Consider the following 11,515-nt stretch of genomic DNA (forward strand, 5'->3'; position numbering starts at 1 on the left):
CTTAATGAGGAAGACAGCCTACAACAGATCTGGGATCAGAGCTCCTTCTTCAGATTTGGTGCTTGTAGTACAGCATAGTCAATGCTTTGCGTTGTTTCCCACCTTGTACCAGTGAAGGTGTTAAAATATACAAAGACATTGAAACTCATTTGCCATTTTAGGAAAGAAAAAAACCTAATCATCTGATTTTATTATCAATCAATACAGCTACTGAACTGTGACATGTAACAGATTTTTTGCATCTTTAATTAAATGATCAAAATCCATTATAAAGGCAGCTATGACCCAGAGATAGTCCAAAGGGAAGAAGAGGGAAAAGCTAAGGGAGAGGTGAAAATCTGATGACATTCTTTGTACACATGCAGTCCCATGGATGGACCACCATCTCTGCTCCAGAGATCAGATGGCAGAACTTGTCCCAGAGTAGCTGTTGTATAAAATGTGTCAGCAACATCAAGGGCAAGGCCCATTCTCCTATGGTAATGTCATCAGCACTGGGCCACAAAGGCATCTTCTGCAGATTTCTCTGGTCCTGGAAGTCCTGGATGTCTGATGACAGGTAGGTAGCATCAGTACACAGGAAGAAAATCAGCCCCCTATCCTCCCCCCTCACTTCCTCTGCCTTCCACCCCGCATCACATTACTCCTGCTGACTGACTGGTGCACTCTGTTGGGATGTGGTCACAGGGAGTCAAAACTGCCTCAGCATTAGGAGTGCTTTTCACTTCCTGGTAGGTGCTCCAGCCTCTGCACAGCTGTGCATGAAAGTAACTTTGCAATGTTTTCTTCACTTGCTGTACTAATTATAGTAAAAAACTCAAACTGCTTTATCTGTGCTGAGACTTTAATGGAGGCAGTGTGTTTAGTTGGATGTACGTTCAGTGCGAGTACCCAGATATTGGCTGCCAGGAACGGTGGCAGCTGCATGGGGAAAGAACTCAGATCAGTGTAAATGCAAAAGCAGAAGTGGATGGTCCAGAAAGAGAAAGAGAACTGAAACGGGGAATTCAGAGGCTTAACAGAACTCATGGGCACTACAGTGAAGAGATCTGAAGGCGCTTATGCAAATGACAACAACCATTACTCAAAGACAAAAACCAGGGAAATGTCACTTACCTGAATGGTAATTTACTGCCATTTGCTAAATTCTAAGCCTTCTCGTGCAGAGTAGGAAAGGATTTAGATACCACAGCATCTGCAATGCCTACCACCAAGCAGGTGATCTGAGCAACGCCTTGTAACACTGAGAGGAACTGGAAGAAACAAGCTACTTGGCAGTGGAGGAAGAGAGAATTTTATCTTCATATGAAGTTGTCTGGAACTGATGTAACCTGCAGAATTCGTGCATGCTGATGAATGGTTGAAATTCAAAATGATATCAAAGTATCACCAAATCCAGGAATTAGCAAGATCCCCAGTAAACTTCCCAGCAGCCTTTGGCTTTGTCTCACATGTCTCTGGCTGCTCCTGGTGAGGAAGGTGAGCTGTAGCATTGAGGAGTACCGTAGATCCTTCTGCAGCATTGGTTGCAGATAAACACAGACACACATAGCCTCCTCTGTGCTCTGGCCTTGGAGCTGGCTGGCTGAGAACAGATGGGAGCTGGGCTGTGCCAAGCTGGCTTGAGGAGGTGGTTGGTGTCAGCCCCTGTCTCAGTTGCTATGCCTTTAGGGAACGGTAGTCTTATTCCTTCCATAAGCCTTTGCTAATGTTGAGATGTTCTGGAGATGTCTTCAATAGTTTCTTGCATTATTTTAGGAATGGCTGCAAAGCTTCCCAGGACTAATTAATAGAAAATATCTATGGACTGAAAGAGTTCCAAATGCAGTTGGGATTTCTGGACCAGATGCACAGTCTCTTTGCCAGGCTCCAGGGTAGATGACCATACTCTCTGTGCATCGCTAGCTTGGCAGCAGTGGAGTTGGCACTTGGTGTGTCCTTCACAGAGAATTACTTGCAAAGGGAGTTACGGCAATGTAGGAAGAGAGGTGGGGACATTTGGTGGTGTGAGAGTAGCATGAAGCAATTGCTGGGTGCCGCTGTGTTCTGCAGAAAGAAGAGCCACTATTGCATGCAGACACTGCTTCCCCCGGATGAACAAATGCTCACTTCCAGCTTGGGGTGGCTCTGCAGAGATACCTTTGGACTGGAGAGCAACACAAGCACAGCAGTGTGATATTTGTAAGGTTAGCACTCAGTGTTTTCCTCTGGTTCTGGGCAGATGTGGCAGCTTGCATGGCTACACCCGAGGTACATGTGCACAGGCTGAGGCTGTCCATTAGGACTGCATTGGCCAAATAAATACCTGCAGTGGAACCGAAACGCTGTTATCGCCCTGCTTAACCCTGCTGTTCATAAACCTGAATTGAGTTACGTACAGCCGGCTCCCTCTAGTGGTATTTCTCCCAAAGTTCTAATGCCTTGTGAGACTGGGTTTTGCTTTGGGATTTTGTCTGTTTGGTTTTGCTTTGCTTTTTATATATTCACCCTGCTGTAAAGAGGTTATGACACAACCAAGATTTAAGCTCTCTGAATCACTTCCAGGCTCTTCTGCCCTTAAGGACAAGGCACAGGGAGCCAGTTGCCTCCAGAAATTCCTATCACAGCGTGAAATGAAAATTATGATCAAACCAGGCAAACCTGGGCAAAATTGCTACTTGGCAGGTGAATACGTGGCTTTCTAATTCAACTCTCTTTCCTCCTATGTGAAGGCCTAAAAGCCTTCTTTTTGTTTGCCTAGGGTACACCAAACCAACTCCCCAAACTCTATATGAGCATTTTACTAGTAGTACTTACTGCAGTGTAACTTGAAGTAGTTGAGCCACATCCTGGAGCACGGGCATCATATTTAACATATGAAGTCATGAAGTATGAAACAGGATGAGGGGAAATGGTTTTAAGCTGACGGAGGGAAGATTTAGGTTGGATGTCAGGCGGAAGTTCTTTACCAGGAGAGTGGTGAGGTGCTGGCACGGGCTGCCCAGAGAGGTTGTGGATGCCCTGTCCCTGGAGGTGTTCAAGGCCAGGTTGGATGGGGCCCTGGGCAGCCTGGTCTGGTGCTAAATGTGGAGGAGGTTGGTGGCCCTGCCTGTGGTGGTGGAGTTGGAGCTTCCTGACCCTTGAGGTCCCTTCCAACCCGGGCCATTCTGTGATTCCGTGATGCTGTAATGACCAATAGGCATGTCCTCTGCCATTGCTTTGTGAGGAAAAGCCAAAGGTTGAGAGCTGTGAGGTCTACACCCATTTTCTAACTGCAAAATACAGGTTTCTAGGCCACAACACTTGCTGGTGTTGCCCAGCAGAGCACGCACTGAGGTCCCTTCTGGAACTCCTGCCAGGAAGCAACTGCTCACCACAGCACAGTTGTGCGTTAGGCAAGCACAGGAAAGGCGTGTGTGTGCCATGGAGTGAAGTGTACGACAGGAAAAGCTGCTCCTCCCCTGACACAGCTCCATGCCGTTCCATCTGGCCCTGTCGCTGTCACAGAGAGCAGAGCTCAGCGCTGCCCCTCTGCTCCCTGTGAGGAGCTGCAGCCGCCATCAGGCCTCCCCTCAGCTCCTCTGCTCTGGGCTGAACTCACCAGAGGCCTCACCCCTCCTCGTACATCTTGCCCTCCAGACCCTTCACCATCTTTGTAGCCCTCATTTGGACACTCTCTAATAGCTTTATGTTTTCCTTGTGTTGTGGTACCCAAACCTGCACGCACCACACAAGGTTAGGCCACACCACCCGTAACAAATGCAATAGTGCTGCAGCGTGACAGTGAAAATGCAGGGATTAACCCCATATTTTGATGCTTGTTTAACAGGAAGGAAGGGACTGAACACCCAAACTTTCGCAAAAAAAGCAGGAAATTCCTGAATCAGTTTTTATTTCACTGGGCTACAAAAATAAGTGACTCCATGCCCACAGCTTTTCTCTTGCTTCCCCTTCCCCTGGTCCAAGTGGAACTCCTGAGTGAAGTTGTGGCAAGATACAAGTTGTGTGTTCATTAGTGTACTATTGTAATTGTAATTGTAATTGTACAATACCTGTGGTCAGTCAGAAGTTAGTGGCAAACAGCGAATACTTAGGTTGGATATCAGGAAAGGGCTCTTCACCAGAAGGTGGTGGGTATGGAACAGTCTCTCCACGGCAGTAGGCACAGCCCTGAGCTGCTGGAGCTGAAGAAGCATTTAAATAATGCCCTCAGACATAGGGTCTGGTTTTTGGAGGGTGCTGTGTGGAGGCACTGGACTCAATATCCATGTAGGTCTCTTCCAACTCAGGGTATTCTATGATTCTACAAACACCAGGTGCCCCCCTGGACCTGCTTGAGCAGTGCTGGAAATGGTCTATGACACAGCAGAGTGACAGGACCAGGAGGAAAGTCTGATGCCATCTACTGTCAGATTTGGACAATTAGTTTTGCTCGAGCAACCCATCCTTACATACTAGCATGACTTCAGCATTTGTTTTCCTGGTAAGACCTAGTACTTAAGAGACTGGAAGTGTCTTTAGACTTACTGGCTTCTCAGATAGCCTCCAAAGGACATGGAGACACTGCAGCATATGGGGTTGTAGCCCAGCTTTGAAGACAAATGTCCTTTTTTCATCATGCATAGTATGCATCTGGCATTTCCAGATCTAGAGCAAGTGCAACTCCCTGAGTGGTAGGAACTGGGGATTTATAATCTTTTTCTTTTAAGAAGATGTGGCGTTGCATTCTGTCTTCAACTGGACTTGGAAAGTGGAAGTGTGAGATATCTCTATCTTACATGTTCAGAAGGTTTTTGTTGTTTTTTTTTTTTCCTGTAAGCTTGACTGGAATTTCAGAAATCACTGGGCTGGGGAAGGTTTTGTAGGTGAATGCAAGTTGATGGGAAGCAGAGCCGTGGTAAGATGTTGAAGGTGTTTCGGGTTTCACTGGCAGTGAGGTTGAGATTGCAGAAAGGATGAGTGGTAAAAATGTAACTGGCAGAAAGCAGTGGGGAATTCAGTCATAGAGAAAGAGAAGTTTGTTAGTGATGTTCTGAGGCTAATTCTTGTGATATGCTCTGCTAAAGCAGAGTCCCTTGGGCCACTGCTCTGGAGGAGGGGAAGCAATAGAGATCAGGAGTGCACTTGGGCCTGGGATAACTGCCCAAGGAGATACAATGGCTGGGGGCAATGAGCTGCAGGCATATTTGCATTGGTGGCAGGTGAGGTAGAAGGAAGGAAGGAAGGCTGAAGGTTTTGGAAAAGCACTGTTGGCAAATGCTAGAGGAAGAGGAAAGGAAATGCTAGAGGGAGAAGGGGTGGCTGTAGGAAACCAGAAACCCCTGGTAGAGTCAGAGTGAACCATGTGTCTGTAGGAACTCATAGAGAAGAGGATGGAGTAGGATGGCCTGAGGGGTCTTCCCATGAAAAGGAGACCTGAGAAGACAAAAATGTGAAGAATACTGCTGGGAAAATGGAAGGTTAAGGTAATCATACTTCTTTGGTGAGCATGAAACACAGTGTTAGCATGAGACCTTTATGGAGATGGGCCCTGGGTCCAGCAACAGAAGCCTAGAGGCTGGATCCAGGGCCAGCAGATGGGCTGTTTGTGGACTTTCCCACCTCCTGGAAAGGAACATGGAGCTGCAGGAGGCATGGGAAAGGTCCCAGCCATCACCAGCCAGGACCCGCTGAAGCAGCAGTTGCATGCATTTGCTTTGTAAAAGGGGAAGTGCATTTGTTAACTAGACAGAAAAGGGTTTTGAAATAGGAAGTATGTAGGATACACTGGTAGTTATTTCTGTTTTCCCATCCATCTGGCGAGGGGTCTGGCCTCTCCAGCTCAGGGACAGAACCAGTCTGACCACTGGAACTGACTAAAGGAGCACTACGGCAATAAACAGAGTGCTACACAACATGGGGAGTGCTAGGCATCTTTAAAGGCATTACAGTGTGTTCTTGGACACTCACATTGCTCCTTCTAAGCATGCTCTGTGAGGTGGTTGATGAGTGAAGCTGCTAACATCTTGGCTAAAACTGATGAAACGCAGAGCCAAATTTCTCTTTACCAAAGGGAACAGACAGGGCCTCTTCACCCTTCTTCATCCTTCTTGAGAAAGTCTGCCTCCATCCCTCGTGTCTCCAAAGGTCAGAGAGAATGATGTGCCTCAGCTCAGAATGCTGGCCTAGATCTGGGATGTGCTTCCAGCTGAACCAGCATTTAATGGGGCTGCTTTAGACTCAGTTCCACTTTGCTTCCATTTTGCTCCGCGAAAGAATGCTAACACTTTCCTCAAGATACTCATCTCTTCAGATTTTCTTACTTTAGAGACTGCTCAATCTTTTGTGTGCTTTTAAGCAGCCACGGGGCTCTGCTTCAGTCATACGCCCCCACACTTTTGTCTAGGCTGATGCAGACCCATATGGATTGCATTCCAGGCTCGGAAACAGTCTGGCCCTGTCAGCACTGTGCTGAGCAGCTTATCCTGCCATTGCTATTACAACCAGATGTTAGTTGGGTCTGAGTTAGATTAGGAAATTCTCCGCTACACAAGAAGCATAAACATATCCTCTGCTGACTTAGCACAAAAATACTGCATGTACTCTTTTGTCTCATCCATGAAACGTGTAGGAAGCCTGAAAACATACTCTGTGCCAATTAAACCATTCCAGCTTTGATCTAGTTTCACCTTCTGACAAACTGGAAAGAGGGAACTTGATTTACAGTAACCATTGGACTGAGATGAGAGCACAGAGGAGAACAGCTCCCAGTTACCGGTGAGGCACATAAATTCTCCTATCCCACACCACACTCCTCAACACACAGAGCAGCATTTCTCAGCTGCTTCAGAGTTCCTGGCTTGCTTTCAACTGACCACAACACCACCTTCCTTCTGCTTTATGTCTTGTCTTTTTTTTTTTTCTTCTCCTTAATTCTTTCTTCTTCTTTCTCCTTTCTTCCACTTCCTTCTTCTTTCTTCCTTTTTCTTCTTCTGGCTGACACCACCGCAATGAATTTGCCTCCTTTTTCTTAGGTTGTGGAATAGCGTTCTCACATACAGGAACCACACTCTCCACAAAGTACATTCATATTATATTATATTATCATAATCTATCACCATAACTCAAGGAAATTCTGCTGGGCTGTAAAGAGGTAAAAATGGTTTAGTAAGTGAACAAAAGAGACCCAGGTAGGAAACTAGTGCTGAGCTGCTCAGATGAGGACAGCTCTGGATCTGAGGAGGCAACCTCTAGGCAATGGAAAGAACCTTACTGTAAAGAACCATGGGAATTTAGGCCTCTGTAAATTGCCATTTTTGACTCAGTTCCACCTTAAACCTGATTTCATCAGCTTTTATTACCGGATCCAGGCTGTTGGTGTCCGACTCCTTGTGTGTTTGCATAGGGAAGTGGATGCCCACCCCAGGTCCACAAAATGAGCACCACCACCACAAAAATCCCTGCCACGGACACTCAGGTTGCTTTGGTGTCCAACTGTTGCTACTTCCTTGTGTCAGATTTCCCTATATGATGTTCTACTCATACCATCAGAGCATCTCTGCCCACACCTATATAGGTACCTCATGCTATTTTCATAGATATATTCACCATAAGGTCCACAAACACTACTGTAGGGAAGCTGGCTCTTGATCACCAGAAACAGCTGGATAACTTCTTCAACTACTTTCTGATTCTTCTGTATCAATCAGCTGGCTTTTCAGGTAGCTGGTGCTTTGCTATTTCTTCCCATGCCTTCAGCATGCTCAGGGAATATATTTAGCCCCGCACTCCCCCAGCTGGCCAGTCCCAGTTGTTACTAGGCCAGCACTGGGTTTAGTTTGATGGCAAATAATAATAAAAGTGATACGTTAAGGGGAAATCTGCACTGTGGGAGGAAGAGAAAATGGTGAGATGCCAGCGCTTGTTGGATTCTGGTAGTCCTCATCCCTGGAGGCGTTTGAGGCCAGATAGGATGGAGCCCTGGACAACCTGATCTAATGCCCAATTTAGTGGTTGGCAACCCTGCCCATGGCAGGAGGTTGGAACTAGATGATCTTTGAGTCCCCTTCCAACCCAGGCCATTCTATGGTTCTATGATTCTAGTTGTGTTTGTAACATACAATTTAAGCAGTGGTTCTGGGCAGTACAACATGGATATCTGCACTGGCCACTGTGGCATAATTATGGCCAAGCCAACAAATGCAGATTTTATTTCTAATAAAACACATAGGTATTTTCTTCTCTTGAAGTGAATGGGTGTGACAGGCATCCCTGGAATTATACAGCTCCATAAAGCCCCTTAATTACTCAACGTATTTGCTTACAGCTAGACCTATGTATGTGAGTCCATGCTACACTAAGCAATTAATATTATTCTATTATTTACAGTAATAGATGTATGATGTATCATGAAAGATCCTGGCTGCAAAGCACTGTACAAAGTCTTAGCAAAGCACTTCCACCTCTGGACCACTTAGAACTGAAACTAAAAGAAAAATAACAGGGTAAACAAAACTGCTTCAAAATCAGGTACAAACTGTTAGCAGCAAGAGTGAGATGTTTGTACCCTTTGAAAACTTGTTCCTATGGAAATTAGTAGTTAAACTGGCTTGTCTTGAATTCTGGTTGCAGAGTGAGACAGGCAGCTACTGGGAAAAGGTTTCTGTGTCTCGTGTCTCCAAGAGCATACAGCCAGTAGAAACCTCAGCAGTGCTCCTGTTGTGTGAACATGGCACCATAGAATGTCGCGGTAAAGAACAGGCATTGGTCCACGTTGCTTGAGCAATGGCTGAAGAGTCATGTCTCTTGCATCGCTGTTCAGTGTGAAACACATTCATCTTTCCAGCCAGCAGTTTGCCTGACTCCTTGAAAAGACAGTCTAACCCTTCTTTGAATTCATGGAGATTTCCATGTGCGGTGCTTCTTGCAAAGAAATTCGCTGTAGCCATATCCATATAGCTACTGCTTCTTAAACAGTTCTTACCTTGGATCTGCATTATAGTCTAGTTTAACCCCACACTTACTTACAGAGACATGCTCAATAATATTAAGCTTCTTAGGACAATACCAAACCTCACAACTTGATTAAGAGAACACAGTTCATAGAGTAATATAATTGCTTGAGTTGGAAGGGATCTTTAAAGGCTATCTGATCCAACTCCCCTGCAGCGAACAGGGACACCTAAAGGTAGGTCAGGTGCTCAGAGCCCTGTCCAGCCTGACCTTGAATGTCTCCAAGGATGGAGTATACACCACCTCTCTGGACAACCTGCTCCAGTGCTTCACTACTCTTACCATAAAAGACTTCTTCCTTATTATCCAGTCTAAGTCTCACCAGTTCTAGTTTGAAATCATTTCCTCTCACCCTATCACAGCAGACCCTGCCAAAGATTCTGTCCCCTTCTTTCTTGTAATCGTCCCCTTTTGGAAACTGAAAGGCTACTCTTGGGTCTCACTGTAGCCTTCTCTTCTCCAGGCTGAACAGCCCCAACTCTCTCCATTATTACCGGCCTGCCTGTGTTGCTCACTAGCAAGGGCACTCCTTCTTGGACTTTATTTTCTGGTTGATGTACCTGTAGAAGCCTTTCTTGTTCTTTTTTGTACCCCTTACCAAGCCTAGTTTCAGTTGGGCCTTAGCCTTCCTAACCCCATCCCTACACGGTCTAGCCAGTTATGCCCTAAGACACCTAGGAGGACATAGCATAGAAGTCTTTCCTTCTTGCCAAAGCCACATTATCACCAAACACAAAAAAAAGATACTGAGACACGTTTTCAGTTTTGATCTCACTATTTTGTGCTATCCCAGGATGGCAGCTGATAAGAAGAAATTCACCTCAGTGGCACTCAGAACACATCATAGGTACAGGCTTTAGTCACCCAAGCCTTGCTTCTTACCACAGAAAAAGCTATGGTCTCAGCATGTTCCTGTCTTGACCCTCCTCAGTCCATTCCCCTACAATAGCCTGTTACTGCTTCCAACACGTGACCAACAGTCCTTCTTGCTTTACTGTCACCAGCTGATGTTTTTCCTAGTTTTACTTGACCTGCAGCAGTAATGATCCTTCTGTGTCTTTCCTGTAACTACTCAAATTCATCAAGGACACTCTCTTGTAATTAACTATATGCAACTGATGAGGAAATGCTGAGTTCACATTGCGATACTTAGCTATGATTAGCCAGGATAAGCTGTACATGCTCAATGGAGACCTGGACTAAGCCTGGACTCAACTGAGTGGATGTAAAATGTGAAATTGGCCCTCTAGCTCCCCCCCACTACATACATCTGTGTATCTCAAGCATTTGTGAAAAGCACAGCCAGAAACCAGATTAGCTCTTCTAAATATGTGAATAATGAAAAAGATGTATTAAGTTACCCCACAGGTTAACCCACAGAAGGATTATTCAAGTGAGCTCCTTTGTAAGCAGAAAATCCCTACAGCAAGGCCTTTCATGTGATTCAGTTAGCTGTGCACCCAACTTTAGTGTTATGCAAGAGTAAATTCTCATTTAACACAGCCAGCTACATAAGCAGGCTTCTTCTCATCACATCTTACTCTACGTCAATATCCCTTTGGTGATCTTGAATAAGAGATGATAATCTTGCTTAAGCAGTAAGCAGTTGGTCTGTTTTTGGCCACAGAAAAAACAGCTAAGTGGAACAGTTGGCAAGTTCACTACTTCTGCATACTGTATTAGCATGGAGGTGGACTTAAATAGAGCCTGGTTACAGACAGCTGTCCTTTTCCTTACAAAATACCAGAGCCAGAAGGCAGGGAGAGAAGGAATCAAATGCAAAAAATGAAAATGACAAATTCCAACTATTAAAAGCATCTTAGTGGAGAGAGCACAGCTTTAAGTACATGCTTGCAAGATGCGAGGCTTCTCTGGACAGGATTGTCGTGGAGACAGTGGGTATGGCCTGTGGAGAGCCCATGCAGACACAGGTTTATCCTGAAGAACTGCAGTCTGTGAGAAAGCCCCACTGTTAGAGTAGTTTGTGAAGGATTGTATCCCATGGGAGGGGAAAGCGTGAGGACAAAGGAGCAGTGGTTTTCTGCTGTTATGGCATGACCAGCACCCCTACTCCCCTGCACTGCTTAGGATGAGAGGAAAAGAGAGAAGAATTGGGAATGAAGAGTAACGTTAAGCCAGGGAAAAACGAGGGTAAGGTGAGAAGTTGGTATTGTTGTCTTTGTTTCTCACCCTTCTACTCAATTTTTAATTGGCAATACATAAAATTGATTTTATCCAAGTTCAGTTTGTTTTGACCGTGGCATTAATTGTTAAAGGATCTGCCTGTCTTTATCTTGACCCACCAGCTCTTCCACCTTACTTCCTCTTTCTGTCCTGTTGAGGAGAGGGAGTGACAGAGCAGTTGGATGGGTGTCTGGCAGCCAGCAGATGTAAACCCACCACAAGCTGCTGTCAGTCAGTTTAAAAGACAAACTTAGAATCCATAGTTCACATCAAGTGGTTGCCAGAATCACTTCAGATCAGCTTTTACATAAAGCTTGCAGACAAGCTTCTTATATGATAAAATCTCACAAGAAAATGACTT

This window comes from Gallus gallus, chromosome 1 (assembly GCF_016699485.2).
Source record: "Gallus gallus isolate bGalGal1 chromosome 1, bGalGal1.mat.broiler.GRCg7b, whole genome shotgun sequence".
Lineage (NCBI taxonomy): Eukaryota > Metazoa > Chordata > Aves > Galliformes > Phasianidae > Gallus > Gallus gallus.